At 45.8% G+C, this 22514-nt stretch overlaps 1 protein-coding gene across 1 annotated transcript in view; it reads right to left on the bottom strand.

Moving 5' to 3' along the window:
- Window positions 1–21862, bottom strand: part of LOC124024520 (protein tyrosine phosphatase type IVA 3-like) — a 90194-nt gene extending 68332 nt beyond the window's left edge. The window contains exon 1 of the mRNA XM_046338443.1: window positions 21663–21862. The gene's annotated coding sequence lies outside the window, so the exon portion shown is untranslated. The remainder of the gene's footprint in view (window positions 1–21662) is intronic.
- Window positions 21863–22514: the final 652 nt, after the last annotated feature.

Here is a 22514-nt window from a genome sequence, read left to right as displayed (position 1 = left end):
GAATAATAGTGAAGACATCACAACTATGAAATAACACATATGGAATCATGTAGTAACCAAAAAAGTGTTAAAGAAATCTAAATCTATTTTATATTTGAGATTCTTCAAATAGCCACATTTTGCCTTGATGACAACTCTGCACACTCTTGGCATTCTCTCAACCAGCTTCATGAGGTAGACACCTGAAATCTGTAAAGTGACTGTTCCACTGGATGTCATAAGGTGAATGCACCAATTTGTAAGTCGCTCTGGATAAGAGCGTCTGCTAAATGACTTAAATGTAAATGTAAATCCATTTAAATTAATAAGTGTGCCTTCTTAAAAGTCCATTTGTGGAATTTCTTAACGTGTTAGAGCAAATCAGTTGTGTTGTGACAAGGTATACAGAATATAGTAGAGGTCGGCCGATGAAACGGAATGGCCGAGATTAATTAGGGCCGATTTTAAATTTTCATAACAAATCGGTAATCAGCATTTTTGGACACTGATCATGGCTGATTACATTGCACTCCATGAGGAGACTGCGTGTCAGGCTGACTACCTGTTATGCGAGTGCAGCAAGGAGCCAAGGTAAGGTGCTAGCAGGCATTAAAAGTGTCTTATAAAAAACAATCTTAACATAATCACTAGTTAAACTAGTAATATCATCAACCATGTGTAGTTATCTAGCTTGTCCTGCGTTGTATTTAATCGATGCAGTGATTTAACAAGTGCATTCGCGAAAAAAGCACTGTCGTTGCACCAATGTGTACCTTAGCATAAACATCAACGCCTTTCTTAAAATCAATACACAATTATATATATTTTATATAACCTGCATATTTAGTTAATATTGCCTGCTAACATGAATTTCTTAACTTGGGAAATTGTGTCACTTCTCTTGCGTTCTGTGCGTCTGAGTCAGGGTATATGCAGCAGTTTGGGCCGCCTGGCTCGTTGCGAACTGTGTGAAGACTATTTTTTTCCTAACAAAGACAGCCAACTTTGCCAAACGAGGGATGATTTAACAAAAGTGCATTTGTGAAAAAGCACAATCGTTGCACGGGTGTACCTAACCATAAACATCAATGCCCTTCTTAAAATCAATACACAGAAGTATATTTTTTTTAAACCTGCATATTTAGTTAAAAGAAAGTCATGTTAGCAGGCAATATTAAACTAGGGAAATTGTGTCACTTCTCGCAGAGTCAGGGTATATGCAGCAGTTTGGGCCGTTGCGAACTAATTTGCCAGAATTTTACGTAATTATGACACAACATTGAAGGTTGTGCAAAGTAACAGCAATATTTAGACATATGGATGCCACCCGTTAGATAAAATACGGAAAGGTTCCATATTTCACTGAAAGAATAAACGTTTTGTTTTCGAAATGATAGTTTCCGGATTTGACCATATTAATTACCTAAGGCTCGTATTTCTGTGCGTTATTATATTATAATTAAGTTTATTATGATTTGATAGAGCAGTCTGACTGAGTGGTAGTAGGCAGCAGCAGGCTTGTAAGCAATCATTCAAACAGCACTTCCTTGCGTTTGCAAGCAGCTTTTCTCAATGCTTCAAGCATTGCACTGTTTATGACGTCAAGCCTCCAGTTTATGACGTATCAACTCCAGAAATTAAGCTGGCAATATTAAGTACCTATTAGAACATTCAATAGTCAAAGGTATATGAAATACAAATGGTATAGAGAAATACTCCTATAATAACTACAACCTAAAACTTACCTGGGAATATTGAAGACTCATGTTAAAAGGAACCACCAGCTTTCAGATGTTCTCATGTTCTGAGTAAGGAACTTAAACATGAGCTCTCTTACATGGCACATATTGCACTTTTACTTTCTTCTACAACACTTTGTTTTTGCATTATTTAAACATGTTTCATTATTTATTTGATACTAAATTGTTTTATTGATGTATTATATTAAGTTAAAATAAATGTGTTCAGTGTTCATTCAGTATTGTTGTAATTGTCATTATTACAAATATATATTTTTTTCTAAAAAATATTTTAAATTCTTAAAAAAATATATATATTTTTTAAAATCGGCCAATTAAAATCGGTATCGCCTTTTTTTGGGTCCACCAATAATCGGTATTGGTATTGAAAAATCATAAAAATCGGTCGACCTCTAGAATATAGCCTTGTTCGGTAAAAGACCAAGTCCATATTATGGCAAGAACAGCTCAAATAAGCAAACCAGAAACGACTGTCCATCATTACTTTAAGACATGAAGGTCAGTCAACATAGAAATATCAAAAACTTTAAACGTTTCTTCAAGTGCAGTCGCAAAAACAATCAATCACTATGATGAAACTGGCTCTCATGAGGACCGCCACAGGAATGGAAAACCCAGAGTTACCTCTTATCCTGCAGAGGAAGTTCATTAGAGTTTTCCAGCCTCAGAAATTGCAGCCCAAATAAATGCTTCACAGAGTACAAGCAACAGACACGTCTCATCATCAACTGTTCAGAGGAGACGGTGTGAATCAGGCCTTCATGGTCAAATTGCTGCAAAGAAACCACTGCTAAACCACTGCTAAAGGATAAGAAGAAGAGACTTGCTTTGGCCAAGAAACACGAGCAATGCACATTGGACCGGTGGAAATCTGTCCTTTGGTCTGAAGACCGAAATTGGAGATTTTTGGTTCCAACCACACTGTCTTTGTGAGACGCCGTCTGGGTGAACGGATGATCTCCGCACGTGTATTTCCCACCGTAAAGCATGGAGGAGGAGGTGTTATGGTGTGGGTGAACTGATGATCTCTGCATGTGTATTTCCCACCGTAAAGCATGGAGGAGGAGGTGTTATGGTGTGGGTGAACTGATGATCTCCGCATGTGTATTTCCCACTGTAAAGCATGGAGGAGGAGGTGTTATGGTGTGGGTGAACGGATGATCTCTGCACGTGTATTTCCCACCGTAAAGCATGGAGGAGGAGGTGTTATGGTGTGGGTGAACGGATGATCTCTGCACGTGTATTTCCCACCGTAAAGCATGGAGGAGGTGGTGTTATGGTGTGGGTGAACTGATGATCTCTGCATGTGTATTTCCCAGCGTAAAGCATGGAGGAGGAGGTGTTATGGTGTGGGTGAATGGATGATCTCCGCACGTGTATTTCCCACCGTAAAGCATGGAGGAGGTGTTATGGTGTGGGTGAACTGATGATCTCTGCATGTGTATTTCCCAGCGTAAAGCATGGAGGTGGTGGTGTTATGGTGTGGGTGTGCTTTGCTGGTGATACTGTCTGTGATTTATTTAGAATTCAAGGCACCTTTAACCAGCATGGCTTACCACAGCATTTTGGCAGCAACACTCCATCCCATTTGGTTTGGGCTTAGTGGGACTATCATTTGTTTTTCAACAGAACAATGACCCAATACACCTCGAAGGCTGTGTAAGGGCTATTTTACCAAGGAGGAGAGTGATGAGTGCTGCATCAGATGACCTCACTTTTTTGGTTACTACGTGATTCCATGTGTTATTTCATAGTTTTGATGGTCACTATTATTCTACAATGTAGAAAATAGTAAAAATAAAGAAAAACCCTGGAATGAGAAAGTGTTAAAACGTTTGACCAGTAGTGTGTATATAGGGAAAAGAGTACCATTTGGGACGCAGGCAAGGCACAAATATTGGAAGAGGGTTAGACCTACCAGTGAATCTTAAGAACCTCAGTAAAATGGTATTTATAACATGATAAGGCTGAATTTATTTCCTGGAAATACTTGGCTATATAGTGAAGTTGCTTAGGAAGATTTCCCAGTAGGAAGATACTAGGAAGATGTTGCTATATAGGAAGATGTTGTAGGCAGGAAGATGTTGCTAGGAGCAACACGGCCCAGTAGGAAGATGTTGCTAGGAGCAACACGGCCTAGTAGGAAGATGTTGCTAGGAGCAACACTAGTAGGAAGATGTTGCTAGGAGCAACACGGTCTATAGCTTTCAAATCCCCATGGTAAACATATCATCACGGGACATGTTGAGCTTGACATATGGGTTTGATCAAGGCAACAAATACACATTCACACTTGACTAATCCTTGCGCAATAGCTTTCAAGCATCTTCATTCCAACTTCCTTTTTTTTATTGCATTTCCTGTTATGAGCAGGAAGCCAGCTGCTGCTGCAACTGAACTCTTTCATCCAGGCCACAACAGATCACATGAGGACTGGTGGCTCTGAAAGGTGGACCTGCTATGAGACATACAGGATTGGTGTTTCAGATATAAATAGGAGCCACAGGGTGTGGAACACCGGAACTGAATACCTCTTAACGCCCTGCTAGACATGAGGATTTCATACTGCATTACTGACCCGGCTGGGCTCATGGTGTAAATGTCTTCTTCCTCTATCTTTAGAGAGTTGCCGCTCGTATTGAGTTGTCCTGGATTCAGATCAGACACCTCGTTGTTGCTGATCGATTGGACGTTAGGCTACAGTACTACAGGGGTTCACATGATCCATGGTGCTGCCAGCTTGCCTTTAGCCCGGTCCCACATCGGTTTGTGTTCTTACCAGCTCCATTGATGCCATTGTCAAGGTAAACAAGACCATGAGTGACAAGAGGTTGGCATGATGGCACAAACAGACTGGCACTCAGGCTACCTGACTTTCACCTCGGATTCCCTGTTCTACGTCAACGTTAAGCAACTACTTCTCATCTTCAGCCTTGCTACCAATTACCTCAGACAACATCTAACAATGAACTTCTGTTTGGCATTCTGAATTCCACTCCGAATTGAAAGTCATGGGGAATTAGGCTACTGAAAGATTAGGGCTAAATATACCAACCAGGCTGCATTCACTTGGAAGCAAGAACTGTGTAGAACTAGGGGACTAGCAGTACACATGCCCTGGGTTATTTAACACTGCGTAGAACTAGGGGACTAGCAGTACACATGCCCTGGGTTATTTAACACTGCGTAGAACTAGGGGACTAGCAGTACACATGCCCTGGGTTATTTAACACTGCGTAGAACTAGGGGACTAGCAGTACACATGCCCTGGGTTATTTAACACTGCGTAGAACTAGGGGACTAGCAGTACACATGCCCTGGGTTATTTAACACTGCGTAGAACTAGGGGACTAGCAGTACACATTCCCTGGGTTATTTAACACTGCGTAGAACTAGGGGACTAGCAGTACACATGCCCTGGGTTATTTAACACTGCGTAGAACTAGCAGTACACATACCCTGGGTTATTTAACACTACGTAGAACTAGCAGTACACATGCCCTGGGTTATTTAACACTACGTAGAACTAGCAGTACACATACCCTGGGTTATTTAACACTGCGTAGAACTAGGGGACTAGCAGTAAACATGCCCTGGGTTATTTTACACTGTGTAGAACTAGCAGTACACATGCCCTGGGTTATTTAACACTGCGTAGAACTAGGGGACTAGCAGTACACATGCCCTGGGTTATTTAACACTGCGTAGAACTAGGGGACTAGCAGTACACATGCCCTGGGTTATTTAACACTGCGTAGAACTAGGGGACTAGCAGTACACATGCCCTGGGTTATTTTACACTGCGTAGAACTAGGGGACTAGCAGTACACATGCCCTGGGTTATTTAACACTGCGTAGAACTAGGGGACTAGCAGTACACATGCCCTGGGTTATTTAACACTGCGTAGAACTAGGGGACTAGCAGTACACATGCCCTGGGTTATTTAACACTGCGTAGAACTAGGGGACTAGCAGTACACATTCCCTGGGTTATTTAACACTGCGTAGAACTAGGGGACTAGCAGTACACATGTCCTGGGTTATTTTACACTGCGTAGAACTAGCAGTACACATGCCCTGGGTTATTTAACACTGCGTAGAACTAGCAGTACACATGTCCTGGGTTATTTAACACTGCGTAGAACTAGCAGTACACATGTCCTGGGTTATTTAACACTGCGTAGAACTAGCAGTACACATGCCCTGGGTTATTTAACACTGCGTAGAACTAGCAGTACACATGCCCTGGGTTATTTTACACTGCGTAGAACTAGCAGTACACATGCCCTGGGTTATTTTACACTGCGTAGAACTAGGGGACTAGCAGTACACATGCCCTGGGTTATTTAACACTGCGTAGAACTAGGGGACAGCAGTACACATGCCCTGGGTTATTTTACACTGCGTAGAACTAGGGGACTAGCAGTACACATGCCCTGGGTTATTTTACACTGCGTAGAACTAGGGGACTAGCAGTACACATGCCCTGGGTTATTTTACACTGTGTAGAACTAGGGGACTAGCAGTACACATGCCCTGGGTTATTTAACACTGCGTAGAACTAGGGGACTAGCAGTACACATGCCCTGGGTTATTTTACACTGCGTAGAACTAGGGGACTAGCAGTACACATGCCCTGGGTTATTTTACACTACGTAGAACTAGGGGACTAGCAGTACACATGCCCTGGGTTATTTTACACTGCGTAGAACTAGGGGACTAGCAGTATACATGTTACCATGACGAGGGCTGTTACCGTGACGAGGGCTGTTAATATGACTAGGGTTGTTAGGGCTGTTACTATGACTAGGGCTGTTACTATGAACTAGGGGACTAGACTAGTAGGGCTGTTACTATGACCTATGACTAGGGCTGTTACTATGATTAGGGCTGGTAGGGCTGTTACTATGACTAGGGCTGGTACTATGACTAGGGCTGTTACTATGACTAGGGCTGTTACTATGACTAGGGCTGTTACTATGACTAGGGCTGTTACTATGACTAGGGCTGTTACTATGACTAGGGCTGTTACTATTACTAGGATTGGTAGGGCTGTTACTATGACTAGGGCTGTTACTATGACTAGGGCTGTTACTATGACTAGGATTGGTAGGGCTGTTACTATGACTAGGGCTGTTACTATGACTAGGGCTGTTACTATGACTAGGATTGGTAGGGCTGTTACTATGACTAGGGCTGTTACTATGACGGAAGGAAGGAAACATACAGGAACTCAAATCCTTCCGTTCACCTGATTTAGAATTCCTCACAATCAAATGTAGACCGCATTATCTTCCAAGAGAATTCTCTTCGATTATAATCACAGCCGTATATATCCCCCCCCAAGCAGACACATCGATGGCTCTGAACGAACTTTATTTAACTCTTTGCAAACTGGAAAACATTTATCCGGAGGCTGCATTCATTGTAGCTGGGGATTTTGACAATCTGAAAACAAGACTCCTAAATTTTATCAGCATATATTGCGCAACCAGGGGTGGTAAAACCTTGGATCATTGTTACTCTAACTTCCGCGACGCATATACGGCCCTGCCCCGCCCCCTTATGGAAAAGCTGACCACGACTCCATTTTGCTGATCCCTGCCTACAGGCAGAAATTAAAACAAGAGGCTTGCTAGGGTCTGTCCAACGCTGGTCAGACCAAGCTGACTCTACACTCCAAGACTGCTTCCATCACGTGGACTGGGACATGTTTCGTACGTCAGATGGGAATATTGACGAATACGCTGAGTCGGTGTGCGAGTTCATTAGAACGTGCGTCGAAGATGTCGTTCCCATAGCAACGATAAAAACATTCCCTAACCAGAAACCGTGGATTGATGGCAGCATTCGCGTGAAACTGAAAGCGCGAACCACTGCTTTTAATCAGGGCAAGGTGACTGGCAACATGACTGAATACAAACAGTGCAGCTATTCCCTCCGCAAGGCTATCAAACAAGCTAAGCGTCAGTACAGAGACAAAGTGGAATCTCAATTCAACGGCTCAGACACAAGAGGTATGTGGCAGGGTCTACAGTCAATCACGGACTACAAGATGAAATCCAGCCCAGTCACGGACCAGGATGTCTTGCTCCCAGGCAGACTAAATAACTTTTTTGCCCGCTTTGAGGACAATACAGTGCCACTGACACAGCCTGCAACGGAAACATGCGGTCTCTCCTTCACTGCAGCCGAGGTGAGTAAGACATTTAAACGTGTTAACCCTCGCAAGGCTGCAGGCCCAGACGGCATCCCCAGCCGCGCCCTCAGAGCATGCGCAGACCAGCTGGCCGGTGTGTTTACGGACATATTCAATCAATCCCTATACCAGTCTGCTGTTCCCACATGCTTCAAGAGGGCCACCATTGTTCCTGTTCCCAAGAAAGCTAAGGTAACCGAGTTAAACGACTACCGCCCCGTAGCACTCACTTCCGTCATCATGAAGTGCTTTGAGAGACTAGTCAAGGACCATATCACCTCCACCCTACCTGACACCCTAGACCCACTCCAATTTGCTTACCGCCCAAATAGGTCCACAGACGATGCAATCTCAACCACACTGCACACTGCCCTAACCCACCTGGACAAGAGGAATACCTATGTGAGAATGCTGTTCATCGACTACAGCTCGGCATTCAACACCATAGTACCCTCCAAGCTCGTCATCAAGCTCGAGACCCTGGGTCTCGACCCGCCCTGTGCAACTGGGTACTGGACTTCCTGACGGGCCGCCCCCAGGTGGTGAGGGTAGGCAACAACATCTCCTTCCCGCTGATCCTCAACACGGGGCCCCACAAGGGTGCGTTCTGAGCCCTCTCCTGTACTCCCTGTTCACCCACGACTGCGTGGCCACGCACGCCTCCAACTCAATCATCAAGTTTGCGGACGACACAACAGTGGTAGGCTTGATTACCAACAACGACGAGACGGCCTACAGGGAGGAGGTGAGGGCCCTCGGAGTGTGGTGTCAGGAAAATAACCTCACACTCAACGTCAACAAAACTAAGGAGATGATTGTGCACTTCAGGAAACAGCAGAGGGAACACCCCCCTATCCACATCGATGGAACAGTAGTGGAGAGGGTAGCTAGTTTTAAGTTCCTCGGCATACACATTACAGACAAACTGAATTGGTCCACTCACACTGACAGCGTCGTGAAGAAGGCGCAGCAGCGCCTATTCAACCTCAGGAGGCTGAAGAAATTCGGCTTGTCACCAAAAGCACTCACAAACTTCTACAGATGCACAATCGAGAGCATCCTGGCGGGCTGTATCACCGCCTGGTACGGCAACTGCTCCGCCCTCAACCGTAAGGCTCTCCAGAGGGTAGTGAGGACTGCACAACGCATCACCGGGGGCAAACTACCTGCCCTCCAGGACACCTACACCACCCGTTGTTACAGGAAGGCCATAAAGATCATCAAGGACATCAACCACCCGAACCACTGCCTGTTCACCCCGCTATCATCCAGAAGGCGAGGTCAGTACAGGTGCATCAAAGCTGGGACCGAGAGACTGAAAAACAGCTTCTATCTCAAGGCCATCAGACTGTTAAACAGCCACCACTAACATTGAGTGGCTGCTGCCAACACACTGTCATTGACACTGACCCAACTCCAGCCATTTTAATAATGGGAATTGATGGGAAATGATGTAAATATATCACTAGCCACTTTAAACAATGCTACCTTATATAATGTTACTTACCCTACATTATTCATCTCATATGCATATGTATATACTGTACTCTACATCATCGACTGCATCCTTATGTAACACATGTATCACTAGCCACTTTAACTATGCCACTTTGTTTACTTTGTCTACACACTCATCTCATATGTATATACTGTACTCGATACCATCTACTGTATGCTGCTCTGTACCATCACTCATTCATATATCCTCATGTACATGTTCCTTATCCCCTTACACTGTGTATAAGACAGTAGTTTTGGAATTGTTAGTTAGATTACTTGTTGGTTATCACTGCATTGTCGGAACTAGAAGCACAAGCATTTCGCTACACTCGCATTAACATCTGCTAACCATGTGTATATGACAAATAAAATTGGATTTGATTTGATTTGACTAGGATTGGTAGGGCTGTTACTATGACTAGGGCTGTTACTATGACTAGGATTGGTAGGGCTGTTACTATGACTAGGGCTGTTACTATGACTAGGATTGGTAGGGCTGTTACTATGACTAGGGCTGTTACTATGACTAGGATTGGTAGGGCTGTTACTATGACTAGGGCTGTTACTATGACTAGGATTGTTACTATGACTAGGGGGCTGACTAGGGCTGTTACTATGACTAATAGGGCTGTTAATATATAGGGCTGGTAGGGCTGTTACTATGACTAGGGCTGGTAGGGCTGTTACTATGACTAGGGCTGGTACTATGACTGGCTGGTAGGGCTGTTACTATGACTAGGGCTATGACTAGGATTGGTAGGGCTGTTACTATGACTAGGCTGGTAGGGCTGTTACTATGACTAGGATTGGTAGGGCTGTTACTATGACTAGGGCTGTTACTATGACTAGGATTGGTAGGGCTGTTACTATGACTAGGGCTGCTGTTACTATGACTAGGCTGGTACTATGACTAGGGCTGGTAGGGCTGTTACTATGACTAGGGCTGTTACTATGACTAGGGCTGGTAGGGCTGTTACTATGACTAGGGCTGGTAGGGCTGTTACTATGACTAGGGCTGTTACTATGACTAGGGCTGGTAGGGCTGTTACTATGACTAGGGCTGTTACTATGACTAGGGTTGGTAGGGCTGTTACTATGACTAGGGCTGTTACTATGACTAGGGTTGGTAGGGCTGTTACTATGACTAGGGCTGTTACTATGACTAGGGTTGGTAGGGCTGTTACTATGACTAGGGCTGTTACTATGACTAGGGTTGGTAGGGCTGTTACTATGACTAGGGCTGTTACTATGACTAGGGTTGGTAGGGCTGTTACTATGACTAGGGCTGTTACTATGACTAGGGTTGGTAGGGCTGTTACTATGACTAGGGCTGGTAGGGCTGTTACTATGACTAGGGCTGTTACTATGACTAGGGTTGGTAGGGCTGTTACTATGACTAGGGCTGTTACTATGACTAGGGTTGGTAGGGCTGTTACTATGACTAGGGCTGTTACTATGACTAGGGTTGGTAGGCTGTTGACTAGGGCTGTTACTATGACTAGGGCTGGTAGGGTTGTTACTATGACTAGGGCTGTTACTATGACTAGGGTTGGTAGGGCCGTTACTATGACTAGGGCTGTTACTATGACTAGGGCCGTTACTATGACTAGGGCTGTTTCTATGACTAGGGTTGGTAGGGCTGTTACTATGACTAGGGCTGTTACTATGACTAGGGTCACTATGACTAGGGCTGTTACTATGACTAGGGCTGTTGACTAGGGCTGTTACTATGACTAGGGTTGGTAGGGCTGTTTCTATGACTAGGGTTGGTAGGGCTGTTTCTATGACTAGGGCTACTATGACTAGGGCTTACTATGACTAGGGCTGTCACTATGACTAGGGCTGTCACTATGACTAGGGCTGTTACTATGACTAGGGTTGGTAGGGCTGTTTCTATGACTAGGGTTGTTAGGGCTGTTTCTATGACTAGGGCTGTTACTATGACTAGGGTTGGTAGGGCTGTTACTATGACTAGGGTTGGTAGGGTTGTTACTATGACTAGGGCTGTTACTATGACTAGGGTTGGTAGGGCTGTTTCTATGACTAGGGTTGTTAGGGCTGTTACTAGGGTTGACTAGGGCTGTTTCTATGACTAGGGTTGTAGGGCTGTTACTATGACTAGGGCTGTTACTATGACTAGGGTTGGTAGGGCTGTTACTATGACTAGGGTTGGTAGGGCTGTTTCTATGACTAGGGCTGTTACTATGACTAGGGTTGGTAGGGCTGTTACTATGACTAGGGTTGGTAGGGCTGTTACTATGACTAGGGCTGTTAGGGCTGTTACTATGACTAGGGCTGTTAGGGCTGTTACTATGACTAGGGCTGTTAGGGCTGTTACTATGACTAGGGTTGGTAGGGCTGTTTCTATGACTAGGGTTGGTAGGGCTGTTTCTATGACTAGGGTTGGTAGGGCTGTTTCTATGACTAGGGTTGGTAGGGCTGTTTCTATGACTAGGGTTGGTAGGGCTGTTACTATGACTAGGGTTGGTAGGGCTGTTACTATGACTAGGGTTGGTAGGGCTGTTTCTATGACTAGGGTTGGTAGGGCTGTTACTATGACTAGGGTTGGTAGGGCTGTTACTATGACTAGGGCTGTTACTTGACTAGGGCTGTTACTATGACTAGGGTTGGTAGGGCTGTTACTATGACTAGGGTTGGTAGGGCTGTTACTATGACTAGGGTTGGTAGGGCTGTTACTATGACTAGGGCTGTTACTATGACTAGGATTGTGTCTTTGGCTCCTCGACAACGAAAGAAAGTTGAGAACATGAGAAATACAGGTTTCAATGGCATATAAGGAAGTGTTTATGAAAGAATCCCCATAACATTCCTATGCTAGTAACTCTAAGACATGCCTCATAAAATACCCCAAAACGTCCAGGTTTTAAACAATTACGTTTATGGTTAAATAGTTTCAAAATGTTGACTGCCAACGCTTAGATTGCAAGATTGGTGAAGTTGCGCAAATGGCAACTTCAGAAGGAACACTGCCTCAGGTATTCAGTTTTCAAATCAATTTAATTGGATATTTTGGTTAATGGTCAGAGAAAAACAAACCTGCCAAAGACTGTTTGAAAAATCCTAACTCAAGTCAAGTGTCACTTTAGTTCCTCTTCCAGTCATCTCGAACTGCTGGAGTGTCACTGATAATACATAGGGCCTATGACCTACAATATAGGTAGGTCAAACAACCCCTAGCGCCATAAAATGTGGAAACTCGAGACAGAAATGGAAGTTGTGCGATCCTGGTACTAGTTAGCCTAGTTCTCTGGAAGGGAGAACGTGAGGTGATCCTGGTACTAGTTAGCCTAGTTCTCTGGAGGGGAGAACGTGAGGTGATCCTGGTCCTAGTTAGCCTAGTTCTCTGGAGGGAGAGAACGTGAGGTGATTCCTGGTACTAGTTAGCCTAGTTCTCTGGAGGGGAGAACGTTCTCTGAGGTGATCCTGGTACTAGTTAGCCTAGTTCTCTGGAGGGGAGAACGTGAGGTGATCCTGGTACTAGTTAGCCTAGTTCTCTGGAGGGGAGAACGTGAGGTGATCCTGGTACTAGTTAGCCTAGTTCTCTGGAGGGGAGAACGTGAGGTGATCCTGGTACTAGTTAGCCTAGTTCTCTGGAGGGGAGAACGTTAGGTGATCCTGGTCCTAGTTAGCCTAGTTCTCTGGAGGGGAGAACGTGAGGTGATCCTGGTCCTAGTTATCCTAGTTCTCTGGAGGGGAGAATGTGAGGTGATCCTGGTACTAGTTAGCCTAGTTCTCTGGAGGGGAGAACGTGAGGTGATCCTGGTACTAGTTAGCCTAGTTCTCTGGAGGGGAGAACGTGAGGTGATCCTGGTACTAGTTAGCCTAGTTCTCTGGAGGGGAGAACATGAGGTGATCCTGGTACTAGTTAGCCTAGTTCTCCGGAGGGGAGAACGTGAGGTGATCCTGGTACTAGTTAGCCTAGTTCTCCGGAGGGGAGAGCGTGAGGTGATCCTGGTACTAGTTAGCCTAGTTCTCTGGAGGGGAGAACGTGAGGTGAGTTCCTGGTCCTAGTTAGCCTAGTTCTCTGGAGGGGAGAACCTAGTTAGCCTAGTTCTCTGGAGGGGAGAACGTGAGGTGATCCTGGTACTAGTTAGCCTAGTTCTCTGGAGGGGAGAACGTGAGGTGATCCTGGTCCTAGTTAGCCTAGTTCTCTGGAGGGGAGAACGTGAGGTGATCCTGGTCCTAGTTAGCCTAGTTCTCTGGAGGGGAGAACGTGAGGTGATCCTGGTACTAGTTAGCCTAGTTCTCTGGAGGGGAGAACGTGAGGTGATCCTGGTCCTAGTTAGCCTAGTTCTCTGGAGTTCTCTGGAGGGGAGAACGTGAGGTGATCCTGGTACTAGTTATCCTAGTTCTCTGGAGGGGAGAACGTGAGGTGATCCTGGTCCTAGTTAGCCTAGTTCTCTGGAGGGGAGAACGTGAGGTCAGCAGCAAAGCAACACTTGGGTTTTTACCCGTCTAAGAAAGCTGACAACCGTACCATGGTCTTGTTTCCATGTGCCAGTTTTCAAGATTAGATATCAGGTTAAGAGAGGCCGGCATTCGTGTGCTCATCTGACAGCTCTACAGTGTTGGCAGTCAGAACAGGCACCAGCAGGCACTGGCACTTTCCACCCTTAAGGACTCCAGAGGTGTTCTTAAATATAGCTTCACTGCCTCAAAGCCTTCCATAAACACAGGCAAATATGCCAGTGCTTGGAGCTCTTTGCAGATGACAAATACAATTGCTTCACCCCCCCCCCCCATCTCTCTCTCTGACAACACATCACAAAATTCCAAAAATATCCCATCTGATTTAGCAAAGTGTGGCAGAAGTTGGCGGGATCCCCCACAGGAAGCATTTCCCTTCATTGTATCTCTGTGGTGCCTGTCTATGCTATGGGGTCCTCCAAGGCTTGGCTGACACTAGCCAGCAGAGTACACACACACACACACACACACACACACACAGTGGATGAGTCTCAAACACCACCCAATTCCCTATATGCAGTTCACTGCTTTTGACCAAAGCCCTATAAGCAGTGCACTATGTAGATAACAGGCAGCCATTTAGGACACACAAAACCACAGCCGTCCATCAGCAGACAAGCGAGCCCACACTCCCTAGAGTAAGGGCTCACTGGCACTTCATAAATCAAGATTAGGAGTATCTGGAGAATCCCCTCCCCAGAGTGTCATTAAAAAGGCCATGTCAGATGGAATATATCAGATGAGGGTGAGAGAACCAGATGAAAGAGGAGCCAGGTCAAGAAGACCTCTGTGAGCAACAGCAACATTTAAATGAGTTAGTATGACTCTGGAGTTTTCTGGAGATAATGCACGCCATGCTAACTAGCCTAAACTGTGCAGCTGCCTGCAGGCTTGAAGGAACCTCCTGAACTTCAGAGGCCTGCGTTGGGTCTTTCCTCACGGGTTGGTTGAACTTCTTCAGTCACTTGCTTGGGAATCTCTTGCACTCAGTTAATTAATCCTGCAGAAGATTACATCATACACTGGGAGACAAAGCTAGAGAAGACAAAGCCAGAGAAAACAAAGCTAGAGAAATACAACAAGCTACCGCAGGCGAAAATACAACAAGCTACCGTAGGGGAAAAATTCATGAAGGACAGCTATATCCACACAGCACAATGAGACATACAGCTCTTTAATTCATGAAGGACAACTATATCCACACAGCACAATGAGACATACAGCTCTGTAATTCATGAAGGACAACTATATCCACACAGCACAATGAGACATACAGCTCTTTAATTCATAAAGGACAACTATATCCACACAGCACAATGAGACATACAGCTCTGTAATTCATGAAGGACAGCTATATCCACACAGCACAATGAGACATACAGCTCTGTAATTCATGAAGGACATCTATATCCACACAGCACAACGAGACGTACAGCTCTGTAATTCATGAAGGACATCTATAACCACACAGCACAACGAGACGTACAGCTCTGTAATTCATGAAGGACATCTATATCCACACAGCACAACGTGAAGTACAGCTCTGTAATTCATGAAGGACATCTATATCCACACAGCACAACGTGAAGTACAGCTCTGTAATTCATGAAGGACAACTATATCCACACAGCACAATGAGAAGTACAGCTCTGTAATTCATGAAGGACATCTATATCCACACAGCACAATGAGACAGAGATCTGTAATTCTAAGAAGCATCGGTGCAATACCTGCTACTACTTTGCCATGAGGCATTAAACATTCTATAAAAGTCAAAGATTATATCATTACAGAACAAAAACGGAAAAGCAGAATTCATGAAGGACAGTTTTCCACTGTAACAAGCAGAAAGACATACAGCCTTACAGTTTTGCACTGAAGGAAAGCTCTGCCTTACAGTTTTGCACTGTAATGAGAAGAAAGCTCTGCCTTACAGTTTTGCACTGTAACAAGCAGAAAGCTCTGCCTTACAGTTTTGCACTGTAACAAGCAGAAAGCTCTGTAATTACAGTTTTGCACTGTAACAAGCAGAAAGCTCTGCCTTACAGTTTTGACAACTATATAACACAGCAGAAAGCTCTGCCTTACAGTTTTGTAATTCATGAAGGACAACTGTAACAAGCAGAAATAACAAGAATAGTTTCAAACTTAACGGAGATCTCACCTTTCAGAGTGGTCGATCCAAACGGGTCAGGAACCTATTTGCACTTCCAGAAAAAAGTTCCCTTTTTAAAACCATGTGCTTCCTCTTGCCTCTCAGTTTTGAGAGTGTAACGTATCAGTGGGCTTGCCTGGGCTGTGATGTCTGTGCCCAATTAGTGCTCCAAAATGCCAATATGAGGAAAAGGGGAGGCCTGCTCCTTAGGGAATCCTAACATAACCATTTATTAGGCTCCCATACAGTCCCAAAGCTCCACCAGTTGTATTCTGTCCCTTCTTTAACAGCGGGGTTGGCTGGGAGCCAGGTCCTGCATGCAGAAGGCCAGGGGAAAGTCAGATGGAGGGCCAATTAACAAATGGCACCCTATTCACTATATAGTGCACTACTTTGACCAAGACCTATGGGCCCTAGTCCTGGTCAAAACTAGTGCACTAAATAGGTAATAGGGTGCCATTTGAGCTGTAGCTGTGAAACTTGGCTTGGGGCAACATGGCTGGTTCTGCTATGAACCTGGGGCGGTAATTACCAGCCAGCCACAAAGTAACAGGTTCCCTCACTACTGCCAAGAGTGATCTGGGGGAGTATTACCAGCCACAGAGTAACAGGTTCCCTCACTACTGCCAAGAGTGACCTGGGGGGTATTACCAGCCACAGAGTAACAGGTTTCGTCACTACTGTCAATAGTGACCTGGGGGGTATTACCAGCCACAGAGTAACAGGTTCCCTCACTACTGTCAAGAGTGACCTGGGGGGGTATTACCAGCCACAGAGGAACAGGTTCTCTCACTACTGTTAAGAGTGATCTGGGGGGGTATTACCAGCCAGCCACAAAGTAACAGGTTCCCTCACTACTGCCAAGAGTGACCTGGGGGGGTATTACCAGCCACAGAGTAACAGGTTATCACTACTGTCAAGAGTGACCTGGGGGGGTATTACCAGCCAGAGTAACAGGTTCCCTCACTACTGTCAAGAGTGACCTGTGGGGGTATTACCAGCCAGAGTAACAGGTTATCACTACTGCCAAGAGTGACCTGGGGGGGTATTACCAGCCACAGAGTAACAGGTTCCCTCACTACTGCCAAGAGTGACCTGGGGGGGTATTACCAGCCACAAAGTAACAGGTTCCCTCACTACTGTCAAGAGTGACCTGGGGGGGTATTACCAGCCACAGAGTAACAGGTTCTCTCACTACTGCCAAGAGTGACCTGGGGGGGTATTACCAGCCACAGAGTAACAGGTTCCCTCACTACTGCCAAGAGTGACCTGGGGGGTATTACCAGCCACAAAGTAACAGGTTCCCTCACTACTGTCAAGAGTGACCTGGGGGGTAATTACCAGCCACAGAGTAACAGGTTCTCTCACTACTGTCAAGAGTGACCTGGGGGGGTATTACCAGCCACAGAGTAACAGGTTCTCTCACTACTGCCAAGAGTGACCTGGGGGGTATTACCAGCCACAGAGTAACAGGTTCCCTCACTACTGCCAAGAGTGACCTGGGGGGTATTACCAGCCACAAAGTAACAGGTTCCCTCACTACTGTCAAGACTGACTGATCCCAGGGGGCTTTGAGAACAAAGCTGGATTCCCAGAAGAGGCCTCCTCATGAGTTGGGATCACTTGACTCAGCCAACTGCTTTCACAGCATAAAAACATAACAGGGTCTAACACAGCGGAATAATCCAACGTAGAAATCAGGTGCGTACAGAGAGATCATTTGAGAGGTTTCCATACTTTTATAGCTAATCATTTCTTCATAGATTGAATTGTAGCTCTGTTTCCAGCATCAGGGAAACTGTTTGCTTGTGCCCCCCAATGAGTTCCACACAGAGTGTGTGCCAGCACATCCACCACCCACCAGTCCTCCTTGATGCATTTTCCAGGGCCTCATATTTTCCCAATAAAAGGGGCGTATCAGGATTACTAAAGCGGAGGAAGCCACCCCTTGCCCCTTTTACGTCATTGGTTGCCGATGCCATGAGTGAGGACTGACACATTCAACTGTTAGGACACCCCTGCTCAGCGGTGGTGGGCGTGGGCTCCACCCTTCCCTCTCCTGGCCCTTCCTGAGTCAGCGGTGGGGGAGCGGGGGCTCCACCCTTCCCTCCCCTTCCTGAGCCAGTGGCTGATTAGGCAGGCTGTGGCTACATCTCAAAACGGCACCTAATTCCCTATGTAGTGCCCCCATAGGGCCCTGGTTAGAAGTCGGGAATAAGGTATCATTTGGGATGCCGGCCGGTGTGTGACAAACTGGGGTGGGCCTCCCTCCTCACACCTTCCTGGTTTACAACCAGCAGAGAGAAGCCGGTGTCACAGTAAGGGGGGAAACAATGAGGTTGATCCAGGTCAGTGGGCAGAGCAGCAGGGTGACTAGAACATGACTTCATGCATAAGGAGAGTTTCCACTGTGACCTAGCCTCTACTCAGGACCTATATTAAAAAGAACTGCCGTCATCAACCTCAGCACTAGAGGGACAGGTTCTTTACAATTAGACATGGGGTTGGATCCCAAATGGCACCCTATAGGGATACTCTATATAGTGCACTACTTTGGACCAAGACCCATCAGGAAAAGCATGCCATTTGGGATACACTCCAAGGAGAAATATGCCCATTATGTCAGTGGCTCACAAATAAAATGTGGCCACAAAAGAGCCTTGAGTTTGAGCCTGTCCTAAGCATGACTTCCTTTAGGAAGGAACACACAAAACCAAGAAAGAAGAGGAGAGTTGTTCCCAGGCCTCAGCGCTTCCTGCTGTTAGGCCTATATGACAGAAGAAACATATTGGAGACCCACCAGGACCACAAACCACAGCAGTAGCCTGTAATGAAGTCAGTCTGGACAATAGTGCCACAGCCTCAGTAAAACAGAGAGAGAATGCTATGTGAAAGTCTGTGACGGAGCGACTTCATGTGGGAAAGACTGGAGAAGTAATCAACAGGGCAGATGAGATGCCCATCCTCTCACCAGGTTGCTGCTTCACACACACCTGGGACAACAGAGCAGATGAGATGCCCATCCTCTCACCAGGTTGCTGCTTCACACACACCTGGGACAACAGGGCAGATGAGATGCCCATCCTCTCACCAGGTTGCTGCTTTACACACACCTGGGACAACAGGGCAGATGAGATGCCCATCCTCTCACCAGGTTGCTGCTTTACACACACCTGGGACAACAGGGCAGATGAGATGCCCATCCTCTCACCAGGTTGCTGCTTCACACACACCTGTTCACACCTGGGACAACAGGGCAGATGAGATGCCCATCCTCTCACCAGGTTGCTGCTTTACACACACCTGGGACAACAGGGCAGATGAGATGCCCATCCTCTCACCAGGTTGCTGCTTCACACACACCTGTTCACACCTGGGACAACAGGGCAGATGAGATGCCCATCCTCTCACCAGGTTGCTGCTTCACACACACACCTGGGACAACAGGGCAGATGAGATGCCCACCCTCTCACCAGGTTGCTGCTTCACACACACCTGTTCACACCTGGGACAACAGGGCAGATGAGATGCCCATCCTCTCACCAGGTTGCTGCTTTACACACACCTGTTCACACCTGGGACAACAGGGCAGATGAGATGCCCATCCTTTCACCAGGTTGCTGCTTTACACACACCTGTTCACACCTGGGACAACAGGGCAGATGAGATGCCCATCCTCTCACCAGGTTGCTGCTTCACATACACACACCTGTTCACACCTGGGACAACAGGGCAGATGAGATGCCCATCCTCTCACCAGGTTGCTGCTTCACACACACCTGTTCACACCTGGGACAACAGGGCAGATGAGATGCCCATCCTCTCACCAGGTTGCTGCTTTACACACACCTGTTCACACCTGGGACAACAGGGCAGATGAGATGCCCATCCTCTCACCAGGTTGCTGCTTCACACACACCTGTTCACACCTGGGACAACAGGGCAGATGAGATGCCCATCCTCTCACCAGGTTGCTGCTTCACACACACACCTGTTCACACCTGGGACAACAGGGCAGATGAGATGCCCATCCTCTCACCAGGTTGCTGCTTCACACACACCTGTTCACACCTGGGACAACAGGGCAGATGAGATGCCCATCCTCTCACCAGGTTGCTGCTTCACACACACCTGTTCACACCTGGGACAACAGGGCAGAGTACTTTAACAGAAACATCTAGAGCTACCTGCTAACAGACACTATTCCAATCAGACCCACTTTCCATAACCACTGGCAGCTGGTGAAGTAAACGTATACAGGGGTATTTTGAAATACAGCACAATAACTTTTTCCCGACAGATTTATCCATGTCGAACTGTGTTACTTACAAAAGGCCAAAAGGTTATTAAAGCGGCAATCAGCAGTTGAAACAATAACAAAGCGTCCTCCCCGTCACTGTTTCACAACAAAGCACTACTCTCAAACTCATAGCCAGAGCTATGGACGCAAGGACTGACCCTCCATGATATTAAAAGGACCGTTTTAAAGGATACCTTTATTTAACTAGGCAAGTCCGTTAAGAACTCATTCTTATTTACAATGACAGCCAAACCCGGACGACGCTGGGCCAATTGTGCGCCGCCCTATGGGACTCCCAATCACGGCCAGATGTGATACAGCCTGGATTCGAACCAGGGCCTGTAGTGACGCCTCTTGCACTGAGATGCAGTGCCTTAGACCACTGCGCCCCAAATCAGGATTTATTTCACTAATTGGATAAAGAACATTTCGTGGAGTGAAAGGGATTTAGCTGCTGTACATGGTTGTATAACTGCTTTTAAAATATCAATAGTAAATCTACAAATCAGCTTTGGACATTTTGAGAATGAGAAAACAGCAGCACTATGTGCAATTGTCTATATGCGTAAATATAATCTTGTCTGGTGCTGTTAAATTTCATCAGTATCTTGATCTGAAATAAAACTGGGAGCAGCGCCCATAGCCCGCAGTGTATACAAGCTGGACTCGAGGTTTTAGGGAGAGTTCCTCCATAAAGGTGCATAGCAATGGGCATAACGTTAGTGTAAGTCGCTCTGGATAAGAGCGTCTGCTAAATGACTTAAATGTAAATGTAAATGTAGTGAGCCATCATCAACTAAAGTAAACAAAGGACTGGAGCAAGAATTTATTTGCATCTCAGCGAGCCGGGCATTTTCAAGAAAAACTAATTGTTTTTTTTCAAGGAATTGCGGTAGAAATAAGATTCAAATGTTCGTGTGTAACAGTATTTGTATAGCCAACCTCAATAGCAAGAAAGCTTCTCAAATGGTTTGATTCAAGGAAGAAGTACGAGGACTGCGCACCACCTTAAAAATGCTAACCTGTTGCCATCAAAACACTAAGCCTGTTTCAAGAAACTTCACATGGTTGGTTCGTCGTTTTTTTAGTTAGCACACAACGCAAGTTTACAGTTTGCATGGTAGCGAGTTACAAAGACCATCCAGACCATCATAAACAGACCGCTACTGTTGTTACGGACAAGCTAACTAGCACCAAGCTAGCTAACGTTAGATAGCTACATCGGTAACGTTAGACTAGATCTTGCATGCAAAACTCATATTTCATTTGATAAAGGCTTACCGTTTCCAAGCTACCGATGGGATCTTAAACTGCTTGGTCGGCAGCAGCTCTTGGATACTTTTATGAGCAATTTCACATTGTTTGTAGCTATTTCATTGCACACAAGACGGAGCGATCAAAACTCGGTCCATGTGATTTTAAAACGACAATGACATTTCTCCCTCCTCTGTCTCCATGGGGACCTCGCGTCACAATCGTTCTGTGAGAATAGGGGCGGGTCTCAGAACCATTTAAACAGCTGGCGGGAACACACTTGTGTCAGATTCTCAATGTCATCTGCCCAGACGTTTTCTAAAATATTTTCTACCTAACCCCATTATTTGTTGTCTAATACCCAGCTGCCATAGCATAATGATACGTCTACAATGCTCTAAACGTATATATTTTAGGTTGCTCTGGTACGCCATCTAGCGTACGATAAAAGTGTACACAACAGCTACTTGGTGGTGATGTTACACCGAGTACTAGTATTCTGGTACGACAGACAGACCAATCAAACGATAGATCCAAGCCCCTGTACCACAGTCAAACATGTGTGACTGTATGTAAATACAGTATAAAAGCAGGCTCTGACACAGAATGCAGTGTAATTTAATGCTCAGAAGGATATTAATAATCTGAAAGTAATCTGCAATAGCTTTGTCTATCTGATAAATACATTTACATTTACATTTAAGTCATTTAGCAGACGCTCTTATCCAGAGCGACTTACAAATAGGACAAGGAAGGCCTGTGATGGGAGAGGGGAATAGAGGGGAATAGGGTGGGGCCCATGGGGAATAGGGTGGGGCCCATGGGGAATAGGGTGTGCCATGTATGGGCCCTGGTCAACATTTGTGCACTAAATAGGGA

Source organism: Oncorhynchus gorbuscha, unplaced genomic scaffold (assembly GCF_021184085.1).
Source record: "Oncorhynchus gorbuscha isolate QuinsamMale2020 ecotype Even-year unplaced genomic scaffold, OgorEven_v1.0 Un_scaffold_1907, whole genome shotgun sequence".
In the NCBI taxonomy this organism is placed as follows: Eukaryota; Metazoa; Chordata; class Actinopteri; order Salmoniformes; family Salmonidae; genus Oncorhynchus; species Oncorhynchus gorbuscha.
This window is presented reverse-complemented; position numbering and strand designations above follow the sequence as displayed.